Source organism: Sparus aurata, chromosome 6 (genome assembly GCF_900880675.1).
Source record: "Sparus aurata chromosome 6, fSpaAur1.1, whole genome shotgun sequence".
Taxonomy (NCBI): Eukaryota; Metazoa; Chordata; class Actinopteri; order Spariformes; family Sparidae; genus Sparus; species Sparus aurata.
In genome coordinates, this window is record NC_044192.1 from 5393419 (window position 1) to 5411743 (window position 18325).

General features: G+C 43.9%; 1 protein-coding gene across 4 annotated transcripts in view; it reads left to right on the top strand.

Moving 5' to 3' along the window:
- Positions 1-1147: 1147 nt before the first annotated feature.
- raly (RALY heterogeneous nuclear ribonucleoprotein) overlaps positions 1148-18325 on the top strand; it is a 139441-nt gene continuing 122263 nt past the window's right edge. Inside the window, exon 1 of one of the 4 annotated variants that reach the window (XM_030421226.1) lies at positions 1148-1293. The gene's annotated coding sequence lies outside the window, so the exon portion shown is untranslated. Of the gene's footprint in view, positions 1294-1690; positions 1840-1869; positions 1970-18325 lie in introns of those variants that run through there. The other 3 variants (XM_030421225.1, XM_030421223.1, XM_030421224.1) reach the window with 3 other exon arrangements.

The window sequence follows — 18325 nt, forward strand, 5'->3', positions numbered from 1 at the left end:
GATAACACATTTTAAAAAGTAACTAATACTCTGAGTAGTGTTTGAGAGGAATACTCTGTACTTTTACTTAAAGGAGCACTCTGTAGTTTTTGGGGGAATAATTGTTTATCAGAAGAGAAATATTGTTTTCTGCCTGAGCAAACTGAATAATCCAACTCTCTTTGTTTTCGTGACTGAATAAACCGAATAAACAAACTTAATTTAAAGGACAACACCGTTTATTTTGTTTCACTTTGTTGATATGTGGCGGACCCTGCCACCTTTTTGGCTTCAAACAGTGTTCGGGGAGCTTTTTGTCCTCTAAAAGCAGCTCGTTGATCCAGTGTTGGAATAAATAAATATCTCTGAGCTCATTCATTTAGTAAATATTGCAATTCTGACCCTTTAAAGGGATATTCCGGTGTAAATTTAATCCATGGTCTAAATCACCGTGAAACTGTGTTAGACTCCCTCTCGATAGATCAAGTTAGCAGACCGCTAGTTTACGGAGTTTTATTAACCTCAGAAACGACCGCACGACAACAATACACTGCAGTAAATGGATCCAAATATAAACTGCCACCAAAAAGCCACAAATAATGCTCAGAACAGCACCAAACTTCAGCAACAGTACAAATAGGGTCTCAGCACATAGTCTGGGGCATCTAACCTCCGCTAGCTTAGCTGGAGCTAATTAGCGGTCTGCTAACTTGATCTCTTGAGAGGGAGTCTAACACAGTTTCACGGTGATTTAGACCATGGATTAAATTTACACCGGAATATCCCTTTAAGTCTCAGTTTAATCTCAGTAGTTTCACTTGTAACTGAGTAATATTCCAGTAATGTAACTGTGGGCTACTTGTATCCGAGTACAGATGTTCAGAGCTCTGTCCAGCTGTCTTCTTCGCCCTCTCTGATCCTGTATTGTGTTGTTTGCAGAGTCCTGGTCGATCTGATGAGCAGCTGCAACAATCAGGCTCGTCTGTAGTGATTGTTTTTGGACGGGATGTTCCTTTAAGAGGCTCTCTGTCTGCGTCTGTGCACCCTTTTTTTTTGTAAAGCCAGGTGCCTAATTACGCACGGAGCTCCCCGGTGCTCTGCGCTGCTCTGCCCGGCCTCCCCCCCCCCCCCCCCCCCCCCTCCTGTCGGCGCGCAGTGGTTCGCTCCAGTCGCTGTTCATCTCCGCCCCGCTGGCCGGCGCGCAGTCGGAGCTTCAGCCCGGTAACCGAGCGCACACCTCACCTCACCTCACCGCCCGCTCTCCTCCTCTCGCTTCAGCCTCTTTCGGCGTTTTTAAGCCTCCGCTGTCGGCAGGTCAGTCACTCCCTTCCTCTTGTCTTCTCCTCTTTCTTTCTTTCTTTCTTTCTTTGTTTCTTTCTCGCTCCTGTTTTTTTTAATTTTTGTGCACTGAATGTCCGCGGCTGGTTGGATTCCTCTGTGTCTCTGTTGTCCTGCGAGTCTTTACAGGAGCGTTTCCTCTCGGCTGATAGGTGGAAAGGAAGCACATCTTCTTCTTCTTCTTCTTCTTCTTCTTCTTCTGTTCATTTCCAGCTTTTATTTTATGTTTTTTTTTATATCTAAACGCTTCCTTCTCTTTTCTCTCTGATCCCACAAGATTTCATTTTGATTTTCGTGTGTTTATCTCTTCAGTTTGCCTTCTTTCGTCTCATTCTTGCAGTTTTTTGCTTTCTTTTTCTTATTTTTTTCCTTGTTTTTTTTGTTTTGTTTTTTTTAAAGCCAAAGGGGATTTTATATTTTATTGTCTCTCAGAGTTGAGGATGAGGATGCTGATGCTGATCTTCACCCACGGAACCGCTCTTGATTCTGTTGGGACTGTTTTTGCCGGAACAGATCTGAGTTGTGAGTCTCTGTTAGTGTGTGGATGTGTGTATACAGTCACACACACACACACACACACACACACACACTCTGGCAGCAGCAGCCTGTTTCACTGTCGGTCCCGATGAAGCGGACCCGGAGGAGCTGACAGGTCGGGTTTGTTACTCTGTCACGTTGTCTTCTGCATCCCCCTGGTGTGTAATATCAGCAGACTGGCTGTTGTGGTTTCTTCTTCTACACATCTGAACCTCAATGCATGCTGGGAATATGCTCATCACTTTGTCCTGCTCGCCTGCAGTCTGGATTTCAAGATTTTCGAGAGATTGTGGCCGAATGATTTGATTCGCTTGATCAAGCTTGAATGAAAAGTTGAAGGAATGTGTGAATATGCAAAAGAACGTTGTGTTTTTTTTGGTTTCTTTTCATGGTTCAAGCCGGATTCAAACTCTGCAGGAGTGGTGCATTCAAGTGCCAGAACATAGACTTACTTAAAGGTCATTTGCTGATGTTAGAGGGTCTCTAAACTAACGTTAGCTGCTGTTGCTCTCCATCTTCTCCAGCTTCGCAACAAATTGTCCTCAGGCGTGTTTGGACGCCTGAGATAGAAGGGAAGGTGTAATTTTTCACGTCAGGCTACAACCCACTCACATCCCTCCAATATAAAAGTGATTAATACATGTATAAGTCAGAAATCATCACACAGATCTCCTTTAAATCCTCTAAGTGTATGACTACAGTTCTGTTTTTGCAGCCGACTCCAGCGTGGAATGTGTTGGAGCTCTGAAAAACGGCTGAAATGGAAAAATACAGGAAGGAAGAGAACAAACAGAAGAGAAATATAAGAGGCAGAGATGTGAGATGCGACTCTCCTCCGGCACGAGCGGCGGCGGGGATTTAAAGCAACAGGCTGCGGCCTCGCGAGCGCACACACGCCGCGCCGACGCTCCTGAATACATCACAGACTCAGAGAGAGGCTTCATGTGAGGAATTTTATCGCAGGTGTGCAGGTTTGGGAGTGAGAAGACACAGCGGCAGCACACTCCTGTTCTCTGCTTCACACACAGCATCATCTTATCTATGTGTGTGTGTGTGTGTGTGTGTGTGTGTGTGGAGTTGGTGCTGTGCAGTAAGATGCAGGACTGAGAGGCTCGGGGGAGGAAGAGAGTCTGCAGGATAAGATCAGTGAGGCTGCTGCTGCTGCTGCTGCTGCACGACTCTGTGGAGGTGTTTTCGTCTTTATTACTCTCCAACATGGTGTTTCACAGGATTGTTGATTCTGGTCTGTTTGTTTGTGACTCTGTGTGAGGAGCGTGTGCAGTCTCTGCAAAGTGGATGTGATTCTTACTGTGTTTAGTAGCAGAGATGTTGGCAAAAAAACCACGATAATTAGATGTTTTAATGTTCCTTCTTTGGTCTCAAGACACTTTTCAAAGCTCCACTTGCTGGTGTTTTCTATATTATAGTCTCTTCACAGTCTGGTAGGTGTTTTGATTAGATTCACTCTCAGATTGAGGATGAGTGGAGCTGTGAGGAGAGTTGCTCTGCAGCACAGCTGAACGTTCGTGTCCACGTAGACAAACAAACCCGCCTGTTCAGATTTGTGCCTTCATGTTTCCAGATGAAATGTCCACATCTGCATCCACACTGATGAGAACAGCCTCGGTGCAGCACGATGAAACGTCTCAGGTGTTGATTATGAGGCGTAGGTGGTGGTGGTGGTGGTGGTGGGATGTTTCAGGTACACGGGAGGAGATTAAATACACTGCAGGGTTTGAGCAGCAGATCCAGTGTGAAGGCTAATTAGAAGCGGGGAAGTTCCTCATCGTAACGTCTCGATTCTGTCAACGTGGAGGATTTGTTACTGATGCATAAATGCCGAAGACACGCTCAGGCTACTTAACTTTATGTAGGAGACGTTGCGGAGGGAAGGGGATACCAGCAACAAGTGATAAGAAAGGCACCCAGTGTTTTGAAAGCGACCTGAACGACAGCTGACGGGATTTTATGAACTAACTGTGAAACAAAAGGGTCATTACATCACCGAATCATGCTTTGGTATTGAAGTCTACGGGAGAAACACACTAAAAACCCAACACATCCACGTCGTCTGACTTCTGATTCTTTATTTACCAACACGTCGTTCATCCCTCGAAGTAAACCAGCGTTTATTTACACAGAAGCAGAACGACTCTCCTCGTGTTCTGCAGGAAATGGATCATTGAAGCTGTCGTCTTATCCGCGCAGGATTACGGTGATGTTATCTACAGACGCGCCTCCACTAGACTGGTTTTTATCACTCCGCCCTCAGATTCATCACCGCTGACTGTTATTCCGCTCATCTGTTTCTTTTTAAAGCCTTGAAGGGCGACGTGCCGCCATCCATCAGCTCTTTATTAAGAAGTATGTATGTGCATAACGCTGCAGGTTCCAACAGTAAACACCGAGTCAGTTTCAGTTTCAGTGCTTCACACACAGACACACACGTTTAAAATCGGTGCAGTTTGGTTCAAGACTCTGATTTCAAACTACTCATCTTAGTTTTGTTTGTATTCTGTCATATTCTTATCTGTTATCATCTTTACGTTCCCATTCTGTTGATTCGCATTGTGATTCAGGGTTCGTACACATTTTTCAAGGTCAAATTCAAGCACTTTTCAAGCACTTTTAAGGGTCATTTACAAAATTTTCCAGCACCTTATTGCTGGGATAAAATACATATCTACAGGAATATATATATACTCATGATTATTATTTCACTTTTTATCACAATAATGTACATTGTATTATGCTGTAAACATCTAAAATGATGTTTCATGATAGCAAAAACTTTAAAATTAAAGGAGAACACAAAGTTTTTTATCCAAAAAGATGGAAACCACTTGGCGTTCTTCAGGTACACTTGCACCGGGACAAAGAGAGACCTGAGAGCACCCTGTAATTGTCATTTTTGACATACACTTTTATAAGCTTTTCGCTTATTTATCAAAGTTTATTAATATCAAACGTGTCATCAGTCCAAATTGCATCAAATTCACCTTCTCCTCAGCCATCCTTCTCTATTGCTACCAGGCTGCATGTGTGATGATACACACTCTGATTTTATTTCTCCTTGTAATAAGAAAACTATCCAGTCTGATCCCAATGTTGCCAAGACACAGAGATATAATGTCAAGCACTTTCAAGCACTTAAGCTAAAATCCAAGCACTTTTCAGACCTTGAAAACACAACATTGAAATTCAAGCACTTTCAAGGAATTCAAGCACCCGTACGAACCCTGGTGATTACGTTCCTTGTTTCTGTTTGTTGGAGATTAAAATAAAGGTTGAGTAATAAAAGGTTTCTGTAGGAAAGGCTTCTGTTCTCAGTGTGATCCGTCGGACCTGCCTCCACATTTGGTCGCAGTATTATTTCCAGCCATAATTCCACCACCTCTTTATCGCGGCTGCTACTTTAATACTTCCTGTTCGTCTTCGCTCAGGAGCGAGTTGACGGTATGCTTGTTATTTTGTACTCCTGCGTGTGTTCAGGCTGCTGCATCTGATCGGAGGGTAAATAAATAAACAAATAACGATGCACATTTAAACTCAGTCACATTAATAATTTAGTGCCTCTCTGCTGATAATGAATAGATGCTGCTGCACTTTGACTCCATGTGTAGACTCTCATTAGTGTTTGTGCGCCGCAGCGTTGTGTGCGATGATGTGGATCGTAACAAAACACATTTTTATATATAGTTTTCTGTTGCTTTTTACAGAAAGTGAATTAATTCAGTAAAGAAAACAGTACCAGGTGACACATTGGCAGCATGTGTGTTTGAAACATCATCATGTTTGTTTCGGGTATCAAATCTTATTTTTGCAAACGTGTCGCGTTCAGTCAGGATTATAATCTGATTCTTATTTAAATCAGATTCTTGCCAGTTGTAGATGTATATCAGAAGTTCTTCAGAGGTTCTGCAGCAGCTGGTGTTTGGACCTGCACCAGAACTTTTTGCTTCTTTCATTAAAATGATTAAATGTTATCTTATACAGTCGGTTATTAAAAACGTGTTGTTATCAAACTTCAGGTATCCTGTGGGCAGACGGTCCGGTTCGATCCTGTGTTTCATCGTTACTTGTGCGACCAATCAGTGGCCTGTGTGTGTGTGTGTGTGTGTCTCATTATGTCTATTGACTGGTTTTGACTGCTCTGCCGGCTGTTTATCTGTCTGCAGACACATTTTGATGGCACGATAGCATCACAACTGTGCAAGACGCAGTCAGAAAAAACATCAGAGGAGTGAAGTTGAGATCAAACTTGAAGGCCGGATTCAAAGATGGTTCTGATCCAAGCAAGGGAGCTGGAAGTAGGAGGGTTGGGAGGAGGAAGGAGCCACTGATCGCTGATTTGGTCAATGAGGTCACAGCTGGTCAAATACTGATTATTGTAATTAATCAATGAGACTCATAACTGATATCTGGAACCAGACTGGTGGACAGAAGAAGCTGCATGAGAGCCAAAGTGGCACATTTCTGACATTAAAACACAGATATTAGAAAAAAAACACCATAAAATTCTGATTTAAAACCTTTGGACACTTTCTGCGTCTATGTGTGTGTGTGTGTGTGTGTGTGTGTGTGTGTGTGTGTGTCTCGTGAAGGTCACTGCATCCAGGATAAGATCAAATTGATATCTGAACATTTACATTGCCGCCCGGTGGATTCCTCGACTCTACATCCATAATGTATACAACAACCGTTTACTCCCGTCGGACCTCACAGATTTATTCACAGGTATTCTGTAGTTTTACCTTTAAAACCAGTGAACTTTACACACAGTGGGTGTTTCTCTCCGCACAGACTACAGATGTGTCTTTTTCTGTTTTTTTTAGATGTCCAGCGCTTCTTTCTTCCTCTGAATCTCACCAGTAATCCAGCCGGAGGGTGAATTTTTTTTGGTTCAGCAGGCTCCTCTCTCTCTCTCTCTCATGTGTTCTGGTTCTGGTTGCGTCTCTGTGATCGTGTCTCTCTAGGGGGGAGATGGTTGGATCCTGTAATAGAAACGCGGATTGTAAGAAAACTCGCAGTCCCTTTTGAGAGTAGGAGATTTGACGTTCTTTCTTTATTTTACCTCGCTGCTCTCTGTCTCCATGCTGGCAGTTCCCTTGTGGAGCAACAATACAGAATGCATAATGAAGAGAGCTCCAGGTGGTCTCCTCTGAAGAACCCTGACGTGCTGCACCAAGTGCTATATTGTTATAAAACAAATACACAGTGTTTTCTGGTTTTCTTGCAATGTTAATCCAGAACAACATGTTTTTATACCATGGTCTCGGGGAATACTCGATTCTGATTGGCTGCAGGGTGTCCATTAACTCCTGATATATGAACACCTACTAAGTAGTTCCAGTCAAATCGACCGTTCAAGGCTGTAAATTAATGCGCTAGCTGGCGTATCAAATCTGAATATTATATTTTCAGCACTGAGTTCAGTCCGTCAGTCCTTCCGTGTCTCATCCTCTGAACACCACAGGGTGGCGACGGTAACACACAAGCTGCAGAAAGTTCACTTCCCCTCTAAATTTACTGATACGCGAATAATCTCACATCCCGTTCGCTGTTCAGCTCTCTGCTTCAGGCTGCGGCCACAGTAACGTTACACACAGCCGGTCATTTGTTCGTGAACATCTTGTTATTGATTTGTGTTAGCTAGCATACTGTCAAATTATATTTACTGTTTGTCAACCGTACGCAATGTTATTGACTTTGAATCTTGCTAGCATAGCGTTAGCTTGCTGGCTCATTGCTGAGCGGACTAGAATATCTCCCGTTGCCAAGTCGTATCTATGGTCCGTCCTATTTACTGGAGGAGTGAACAACGTCTCCGCTGCATAAGAACCTTACGGGAGAGTAATGACTCTTCCAGGTATTAGTCAAACCCTCAGGCGTTACCAGGGAAACGTAGTTATGGCTTGTGAAAAACTTTATATTTTGATTGTATAACGCATGAAAATATAAATGAATGGTCTTAATTTCTTTTCTTTGGCAAGTGACCATGGTATAAGCAGGATAATGCCCGACGAGGTGTTCATAAACAGGAGTTAATGGACTTCGTGGAGGCAACCATCCGCGTCGTCCATTAATTCCTGTTTATGGACACCTCGTCGGGCATTATCCCTTAAATATACCATATTCGATGTTGCATGTACGTTGCGGAACGGCTCGGCTACGATGCAGATTTGTTGCGCTCCCCTCTTTGCTTCCGTCGTAACTGCTTTGGCCACTAGAGGTCGCCAAGTAACAGTAATTATAAATGAGGCTGTTAAAAAGCTGCTCGGACGTCAGTGTTTCTGCTGTTTTGGTCTGAAGAGATGCAGGAAATCATATGAAGCCCGCCTCACACGTATGATTGTGATTGTCACCATCATCACAGTCAGCTTGTGCGAAACACCAATTTGTAACCGACTTGTTCTCGTGGTCCTTGATAGCCGTCTGATTTCAGCAGAACAGTTTCTGTGTCTCAATTCAGGGTCTGCATCCTCTGAAGGACTCAGCCTTTTCGGTCTTTGAAGGCGAGTCCTTCGGAGAGACCTTGTTAACCTCGTCAGCCGTTGTTAAATGTGACGGTCTAGCCTTTGGAGCATTTCCTGGTTGCGTCACCAGATGTTTTACCCTTACGTCACGATTTCTGCCGCCCAGGCCCGCGAAAGTGACGATCTACGCCACACAATGTCGCCATTTTCTCTCTTTCTTTCTTCTTTTTCGGGTGCGCAAAGAGTCTTGGGATATGTGAGGCCACGAAGGATCGTAGAGGTGCATCCTCCAAAAACAGGGAAAAGACGGAGCATCTGGAGGAGCCTTCGCGTGGCGTTGTGACGTAATTGGCCTTCGAATGCTCCTCCGAACGATGCAGATCCTGAATTGAGACACAGCACTTGACCGGCTGCGTCACGTAACTCACACTGTGAGCTCTTTTCCACAAAAGACCGCCGTTCCACTTCAGGGTCGTCTGTTAGCTCCTCTCTTCTTGCTGACATCTGCCACCAGCTTTACACAGGAAATGATACGCCGCGGTGCAGCTCAGTCCACGCTGAACGCATTGTAGACACTCTCTCTGGCTGTTGTCTACTTCTTCTTCTACTGATTATGGCATTTGCGGCAGACTAGCGGCATCACAGGTATTTTGCTGCCCCCTACAAGTCAGTTGTATACCTTGATTGAAAGCTCTCTTCCAGATTGCTAACCCGCCACTGTGTCGATCAAATTCACCTTCCACTTCATAAATTCACCCGCATTTGTCCAGTGGCGAACTCTAATTTCCCACCCTGATAACGGAAGTTACTGTCATCATTGTTAAACCGCTGCAATGATCCATACTATATAAAAGTTTTATTCATCTTGTGATGTTTCCCGGGAAGTTAAAGATAAAGGCGACCAAATGAAACACATCATGAGTGAGATTACTGATTTCTCTGTGCGGGTTCGAACATTGTTGGAGACATTTGGCATCAATTAAATACAAAACTCAACATAACACATTACGTTTTAATAATAAATGTATGTTTAATACATTCAAAGCGTTTTCGACTGTTTTGGTTTGATGAATCTGGGTTTTATCTCTGTGATTCTTTGTCTTATTACAGTTATATTCTAGATATTGAATTAACAACAGGAAACAAAACCGTGCTCGACAGTGCACATATTAACATCTCGCTCCGTGGACAAACTCAGCGCAATTAAAACCTCCCAAGAAAAATCCTGAGGCGATTCCTCAACTCCTGTATATTTAATTTCTCCTGCACTTAATAAGGATGAGGCACTTTAATTTGACTTATAAATTTCAGCGAAACAAATCACAGCTATTCCAACACAAATCCGTCCTTACAGCGGTTCACTTAAATGATAGATATTACTGTTTCCCCTCGACTAATTAAGCTGCGAGCTCTGATAGCTGGAAAATTGCCCCCGTGGCATGAAAAATGTAAATACAGCGGAAACTCATCACACACACACACACACACACACACACACACTTGTGCAGTTGTATCAATTGCCCATACGTCACGATCTAAATATCCAAATAGGAGCCACTTTAAAAGCCGTTAACATTCGCTGAATTAGTCTCAGAAATAGCGCGTTAAAAAACAAAATTATTTTAAAAAATCCCTTGGGGGGGTGAAACGAACATCAAGGAGAAGTAATTACACTGCGAGGAATAATATATCTGCTGTTTGAGTCAGTGTGGGGTCACTGTTATAAAGATATTACAACCACAAATAATTTAAAAGCTATTACAAATACATGATATATAGTCGACAGCGCAGGATTATCCGACTGACATGCTCAGTCTCTGTTTGGCTGATTTTCCCCCGGAGCAGTTTGAGCTCACAGCAGAGAATACAAAGACTGAACTCATCAATTTTTCTGTTTGTTAAAGACAGTGAGTGGTTTCACTGAAGCCTGAGCGATTTATATTCATGCAAAAAAGGAGAGAAAAGGTATTTCTAGAAAGTGCCGCGTTTAATTACAATGAGCAGAAGTAGTGTTTGTGATTTCTGATGAACGCAGAAACATCGCTTTGTTTTTAATAACGCTGTCACGTCCAGCTTTTCATCCCGATTATTAAAAAAAACAAAAAACCACATGTTGTCAAACTCGGCCCACTTCCTGTCAAAACACACGTCAGTCATCCTGATGAACTGTCACCGGCTGTAATGGCGAAAGGAGGATTCTGAACACACACACAGGAAATCAGACTCGCTCCCGATCGTGTCCGACGTCAAGTCTGAACATGCTGATCGGGGTGAACAGACTCCCTGACGAGCCCCTCGGCCGAGCGGGGAGTCGCTGCTCGCTACAAGACCGACAGTAAAACTACCAGTGAATGAATCCTCATCCAATCAAAACATCCCACTTTGAGATGCCATGACGCACACAAAAAACTTTGAATTCAGTAAAACGACCGACCAACAAACTACACTCTCGTGTCCTACAGACGAGCTCTGTGTCAGGAAGTTGTTCATTTGTTCTTTATTCTTCTATGTTGGTCTCGACACAACATGAAACTTTGCTGGTAGTATCACCAGGGTCTCTACACATGAACACGAGCATTGAGAACATTGTTTGTGTACGCAGAGTTTACTAAAAAGAAGGTTTTTGAACAACTCACGTTAGCAGTAGCTTGTTCCGCTCGCCGCCGTCCTGCCAGTGGAGAAGTGTCGATCTCAGAATGTGACGTAACCTGGAGGACAGTTAAGGTGGAACTACTGTCTTCCAGCAACAACTATCCACGCGAGATCTCAGGTGACTTTTACAGCTTTTTATTTTAGTATTGTTTCTTACATGAGGCTCCTTTTTCAACTTCAAGGTCAATATTGTTTTTCGCTAACGACAAAACAACAAATTATCCTTCATTTATATGGAACTAAGCTTTAGGAGCGTTCCACCTTAACTGTCCTCCAGGTTACGTCACATTCTGAGATCGACACTTCTCCACTGGCAGGACGGCGGCGAGCGGAACAAGCTACTGCTAAAGTGAGTTGCTCAGAAACCTTCTTTTTAGTAAACTCTGTGTACACAAAAAATGTTCTCAAATGCTCGTGTTCATGTGTAGAGACCCTGGTGATACTACGAGCAAAGTTTCATGTTGTGTCGAGCCTTCTTACTGTTTTAAAAATAGAGATTTTGATGCTATCGTAAAAGTGCCCGTAGCACTCCCACTGAAAAAGAGTTTGACCCGAAAACGAAAAAACAGTAAATCTTAAAAGTGCCTCTTTCGTCGTAATTATGCTTTTACACGAAGGGTTGACTCGGGTACATTCACAAAAAAAGCCTAGGTTGTACTTTGTCGAGAGTTTCGCTTTAACTTAAAACAGCGTTGGCTGACTAGCCAAAGAAGCTAAGCTAAGAAAACAGGGTATAAAAACAGCATAACTGAGAGAAACAGCAGCCTGCGGGAAAACACACACTGCTGCCACACATGTTCCTCCCCCACATATCACAAACAACAACTCTCTCCCTACGGCATCTCTGGGGGGACACACCTCCTTATTGTGCTCTCTGGTGGGAGCCTTTTCAATCACGATGATACGACGGTCAGGGATTACTACCAGTCGATGGCTGTCAGCCGTCGGCGATGGACGGCGGCATCGTTCATCGGCCAAACCCTAGAGTCAGCATTATCGTCTCTCCTGGGAGCTGTCTTCGCCCGTTCGTGCACAACAGTGTCGGCTCGAGGGAATGGACGGCATGTACGCCGAGGGTTTGATGGCGAGTCCATGGAGTCGGCAAGCTAATAGATAGTCGCCTTCTGGATGGACTTGGACGCCTCAACAGATTAACAATGTTTAGACATCTATATTCTGACGACAGGCTGCGATGTGCGATGCTGATTTTGTTGAATTTAACACTGAAAAGGCCTGATGGAAGAAAAATAAAACATATCGTCTGTCTGCTGGATACAATATTCATAGATAAATGTGTCTGTTGAACTTTTGGATTCAGGTGAACTGACCCATGAACAAACTCCCATTCCATGAGGGATTTACAAGGATTTTCTTGTTTGCCATTTCATCACATCTTCTGCACCAACAAGACAGCCGTCAGGATTCCCAAATAAACAAGGTCAGAGGTCCCAAACCAGCTTTCCTTTTATAGTTTGCTTTGGGGGCATTTTTTCATGCCTTGACTGGGCAGCTGGAGTACAGAGCTGACAGGAAGTACGGGGAGAGGAAGATGGGGGGTGACATGCAACAAACAAATTCATGGTCAGCGTCTGAACCCGCAGGGGTCCAACGAGGCCCGGCACGAAACCAACACTGACAGATCCGTCTCGTGACCTCGAATAACATGAAGTTGATATTGTTTGAATAGCAGAAAAGGAAGATAGGAGTTCAGAAGAGGTTGGTTCATTTATTTAACTATGAACTGACAAAGCAGAGAGAAGAGAAACACACACACACACACACACACAGTGAAGCCAACAGCCAGCTGAACATCACTTGAGAGCAGATGGGGGTTCACAGTGACAGTCAGTCAGACACATATGCTCAGTGTTGTCCTGCCCAGAGACACTCACACCTACACGGAGACCACACACACACACACACACATGCACACACACACACACACACACAGCACTAGGGGGCATCACTGGTGCAGATGACGGAGGTGTGGCACGCCAACATGCCCAGTCCAGTAGAGATTCATGCTGTGTCTGAATTCAGGCTCTGCATCTTTCAGAGGAGCGTTTGAAGGCCAATTACGCCACAATGTCGCATGAAGGCTGTCCCAATCAGAAGGCTCCTCCAAATGAGCCCCCCGTTTTGGAAGATGCACCACTACTATCCTTCGTGGCCCAAGTTTCTCTGCGCGCCCGAAAAAGAAGAAAGAAAAAGAGAAAATAGCGACATCGCGTGGCGTAGATCATCACTTTTGCAGGCCTGTGTGGGAGGGTTGGAATACTGTGTGCGCTTTGTTTTTCTATGCACTTCGTTCCGTCATTCCCCGTTTTTTAATGTTTTGCAGTATTGGCTCTAGACTAGTTGTTATGTTCGTTCAGGACGAATTAATATGTGTTCGTTTGGTAATGCCTCGCTGCATGTTTAGTATGCAGCTGTTTTTGTATGAAATGTTACGTTTCGTTTTGAAGAGAGTTGCGTGCACAAGCCTCTCGTTCACAACTCACAACACAAGCGCCACCCGCTTATTGCATCTCGCACAATCGCAGAACGTACACGCTACTGTGGAGCTGGCAGCACGTCGAAGCAGTGTGTTCGATGCCGCTTTTCTGCCGAACGGGTCAGACAAGAGGCAACGGAGTGATCGGAGAGTGGTTGGATAAGGCAGCTGGACGTCTGGGCGGTGTGTGGGGGCCTTAATTTCTAAATCCTCAATTTCATTGTACTCTGCTGTACAATGACAATAAAGGCTATTCTATTCTATTCTATTCTATTAAGGGTAAAACATCTGGTGTTGCAACCAGGAAATGCTCCAAAGGCTAGACCTTCACATTTAACAACGGCTGACGAGGTTAACAAGGTCTCTCTGAAGGACTCGCCTTCAAAGACGGCAAAGGCCGAGACCTTCGAAGGATGCAGACCCTGAATTGAGACACAGCAAGAGATTCCAAGTAACCAAACGGGAATGTTTTCCTGTGAATCCACCGCTGTTTGTTACAGGAAGGGAAGGAAGACCAAGTTATCTCATGATTTGTATCATTATATCTCCAAACCTCACATGTTACCAAATGGTTTAAGGGTCAAATGACTGACTGACCGACCAGTTTACTTCCTGTATTAGTAACTGATTCAATAACTAAGTGCAGTTGGACTTCATTAGTTTTATGTTTCTGCAAACCAAAGATTTCTTCACAAGTTCACGTTAAATGTTTATGACCCCACTTTCGTATCAAGCGGTTGAGGAGGAGATGGAGTAAAAGATGAGAAGGCTGCCAAGCCAGTGACCACTGTTCAAGACTGCTTTTCAATAGATATTTCTAGAGAGACCTCGGGAGGTTTTCCAAATAAGTTTGTTGTGTGTTCTCAACAAAGACTTTTCAGACATATCCCGTCGTCTCTGTGGCGACCGAGGCCACAACGCTGATCCTTTCCTCCAACCAGAGCGTACACAGTGTTGTCCAAACATAAAATTGAAATCTGAACCAACACATCCATGATAATAACATATTTCCCACATTTTATTCTGCTGAGTTTAGTATTTAGATATTGTCTTCTCGCTGACTGCTTCCTCATCACACCCTCAGCTTTTGACATTCATCGACTTCTGTTGTTATTAAGCACACTTTGAAAATCATCTTGACACCTGAAGAGGAAAAAGATTGTTCGCCGTTATGTTTTCTTTCCATCCGATCGTTGTTTCCTCACAGAGACTGAAAACACGCTCAGCTTCCCGACAGCTCAACATAACGACGCCACAAGCGACCAGCTTCTTCTTTTTTAACAACGCCGTCGTTTTGTTGTTTTTCTGTTTGTCTGTTTGCTTGTTTTTGTCTCCTGAGTTTTGATTTCCAGAGCTCATGAGTGTTCTTCAGTGAAGCCACTTGACTGACTGCTGACGCACTCTGCTGACTGCTTGTGTACTGACTCGCCGACCGACTGACTCGTCGTCCTCCTCTCCTCCGCTCACCGTCTTTGTCAGCATCTCCCTCTCTCTCTCGCTCTCTCTCTCTCCATTATTCTTGATCTCTCTCTGCCAACATTTCCAACTAAACTCTCATTAATGCAAATTGCCTCTGCTCTCTTTGCTCCAACATTCACAGCCTCTGTGTGTGTGTGTGTGTGTGTGTGTGCAGTCAGGAGTCAGGAGGAGTCCTGACATTTAGAAACTCAGCCACCTCCCTGATTCAGCAGAAACACAGTAACAGATGGAAACCTCTGCACCTCCTGCTCCTCGTTCTCCTCCTCCTCCTCTTCTCTCCATCATCTGCTTTCCTCCTCTTCGTCTCTCTCTCTTTGTACCTCTCTCCAGCTGTCTCACGTGTCATTTATTTCACTTAATATCGCCGTCAGTTCACTTTTAAATTCCGTCTTTTTGTCGGTGTGATGACTTCAGGAGTTTTCAGGTTCATCGGCTCCGGTCCGAGAATCGTTGGACGACTCGTTGTGTTGCTGTTTTTTTTTTCTTCCCCACACTGACAAATCCACATGAGAACAGTCTGTAATAAGGTTCTGGGTTTCTTTCACCTTTGTTGCCTCAGTTTTTTCCGTCCTCTCTCTCTTCTTCAAGCTGCTGCTTTTGACATTTCCAAACACTTCTGTGTGTTTTCATCTGCCAAAATATCAAGACGGCAACACATTTCATCAGACCTCCAGTCATCCTCTGGGTGCAGCTGCTGGCAACTGTTTGCGGTTTTATGCTCGTCTGCAATATGCAAATATGCAAAATTGGCCGGGTGAGGCGTGTTGCGGGTCAGGTCGAGGTCCGATCGCGGTCTGATCACACACAGAATTTGTTTACTTGCTCTAAATTTGCAGTTTGCATCACTTTGCATCAGAATACGGTCGCTGGGTTCGTGCACAGAGTCGAGTTATCGCTGACATTAGCTCGTGTAATGTTTGTTAGCAGCAGAGGTCAGGAAGAGGAAGAAGAGGCCTCCTCTCTTGTCTCCTTTCCTTGTTTCCTTCCCTCCTCTCCTCTCCTCCTTTCTCCCCCTCCATCCTTCCATCTCCTCATTTTCCTTCCATACCTCCTCCACTCATTTCCTTTATCCCTCTCCGCCCTCCTCCTCCTTACATCATCCTTTCTACCTTCCACCCATTCTCCTCCTTTCCCTTTCAGTTTCCTCTCTTTCCCCTTCTCCTCCCCCCTCCCTCCACCCTTTCATCCCTCCATCGTTCAGGTCATGTCTGAGGTTGTTTGACTAATCTTTGAATGGCTTAGTAACGTTTTCATGAAAATTTCACCTCGGCTGCATCTATAATTCAGCGGCTGCTTCGCTCCGTCACTCATTAAACACTCACACAACCACACACACTCCTCCGGCTCACCGCTCCTCTCAACTACTACACCTTTTCTCCTCCTCCTCTTCTTCTTCTTCTTCATCGAGTTCCCGTCTTTTCCCCGTATTTCTTCTTCTTCTTCTGACTTCCTCCTTCGTCTCTGTTCCTTTGCATTTCTCCTTCACCTCCTCCTGTTCTCACCTCCTCCCTCTTCTCTGCAATCTTGCTTTTGTATTTGCACACATCATCTTCCTCTCTACACCACCTACTCTCACTTTTATTGAATTCTCTATAATATCATTACATGCAAGAACAATATTGAGTGCAGGTGAAGGTTTTCTTTTATGATTCACTATATATATATTTATAGATTGTGAGGCTTTTCTTTTGGCTCACTAGGAATTAAAAAAGGCTCGCTGATCATCGTTTAATCACGTATTAATTTATGAGTTTATATCAGTAGTAGCAGCTCTGTTGATACGCTGCTGCAGCTCTCCACCGACTGATCTCCTCTTCAGTGTCTCTGACTGACGTGATTGAATCCTGATGTATTTCTTCCCACATTGCAAACATCAGATTTCAGGCTGTACTTGCAGTGGGTTTGGACAATATTTTTAAATATTGGCTGTCTGAAAAATAGACTTATTTCAAAATGTTATACTTGGGCTCTGACGCAGCATCCTCTCGCTCGATGTCAACACTTTATGAAAGTAGCAAAAAAATGGAAAATACGTGACGAAGGCTACGTCAGAAAATTTGCACTGATGAACTTTGTACTTTGGTTTATTTCATTACTGGTTGTTTGACATTTTGTCACAAAGATTTTAATTTTTCCTGTAAGTGAATATTGCTCCCAAACAGTTATGTGCACGGGGGGGGGCACATCACTGGCAGTCGCCCCCCATCGTGGCCCAACTGTTGAAAAACGTGTGCCAAAGTGCCTTCTTGGTTTGCAAAACACACTAAACTGCCCTCTTGGCTGGTTACAACATGATAAACCGCCCTCTTGGGAGCCAAAATGCACACTAAAGTGCCCTCTTGGGAGCCAAAACACACGCTAAAGTGCCCCCTTGGGAGCCAAAATGCACACTAAAGTGCCCTTCTTTTCGCCCCTGCCCTTCATAAAGTCTGTGCACGCCACTGCTCCCAAATATAAGTTTTCTAATAATCAGGATCGGTATCGGTTCTGAAAAGACTGTAAAGGTGGAACCTTATTATGGACCTTCTCAAGCATTGATCAAGCAACACCGGTTTGCTGATGTCTGATGACTGGTGAACAAGTCCGTTTGTTGTCCTTTGTTGATAGTCTGAAGTTGTGAATGAATTACAAGCATCCATGCATCTGATAAATGGCAGCTGTGATGCAAAATAGATCACGACAGCATGAAGACGGCATGTTGGAAATGGACAGTTTGTGTCTGTTTACTTGAACGCCATCGTCGAAGACCGTTCAATTAATCAATCAAACTTTATTTGAGGCTCTGTTCTGAGGGGAACTCGAAAACAATTGGTATGAGTCCAATCTTAAGTTGGACCGGGCCTAAAACACCCTGAATAAAGGTTAGAAAAAAATATGCTCCCTCACTCGTAACTTACCCTCATTAGCAGTTTTAAAGCAAAACTCTTGCCAAAATGCAACCTAGGGTCTTTGCAAAGAAAGCGCCACTTTTAAGATATTAAGATATAAGATAAGATAGAGCGTATTTTTGTTTTCAGGTCAAACTCATTTTCAATGGGAGTGCTACGGGCACTTTTACGATAGCATCAAAATCTCTATTTTTAAAACACTAAGAAGGCTCGACACAACATGAAACTTTGCTCGTAGTATCACCAGGGTCTCTACACATGAACATGATCATTGAGAACATTGTTTGTGTACACAGAGTTTACTAAAAAGAAGGTTTTTGAACAACTCACGTTAGCAGTAGCTTGTTACTCTTGCCGCCATCTTGCCAGTCGGGAAGTGTCGATCGCTGAATGCGACGTGAAAATGGTTTTGACCCAGAAAACGAAAATACTGTCAATCTTAAAAGTGCCTCTTTCGACGCAATTATGCTTTTATGCTAAAG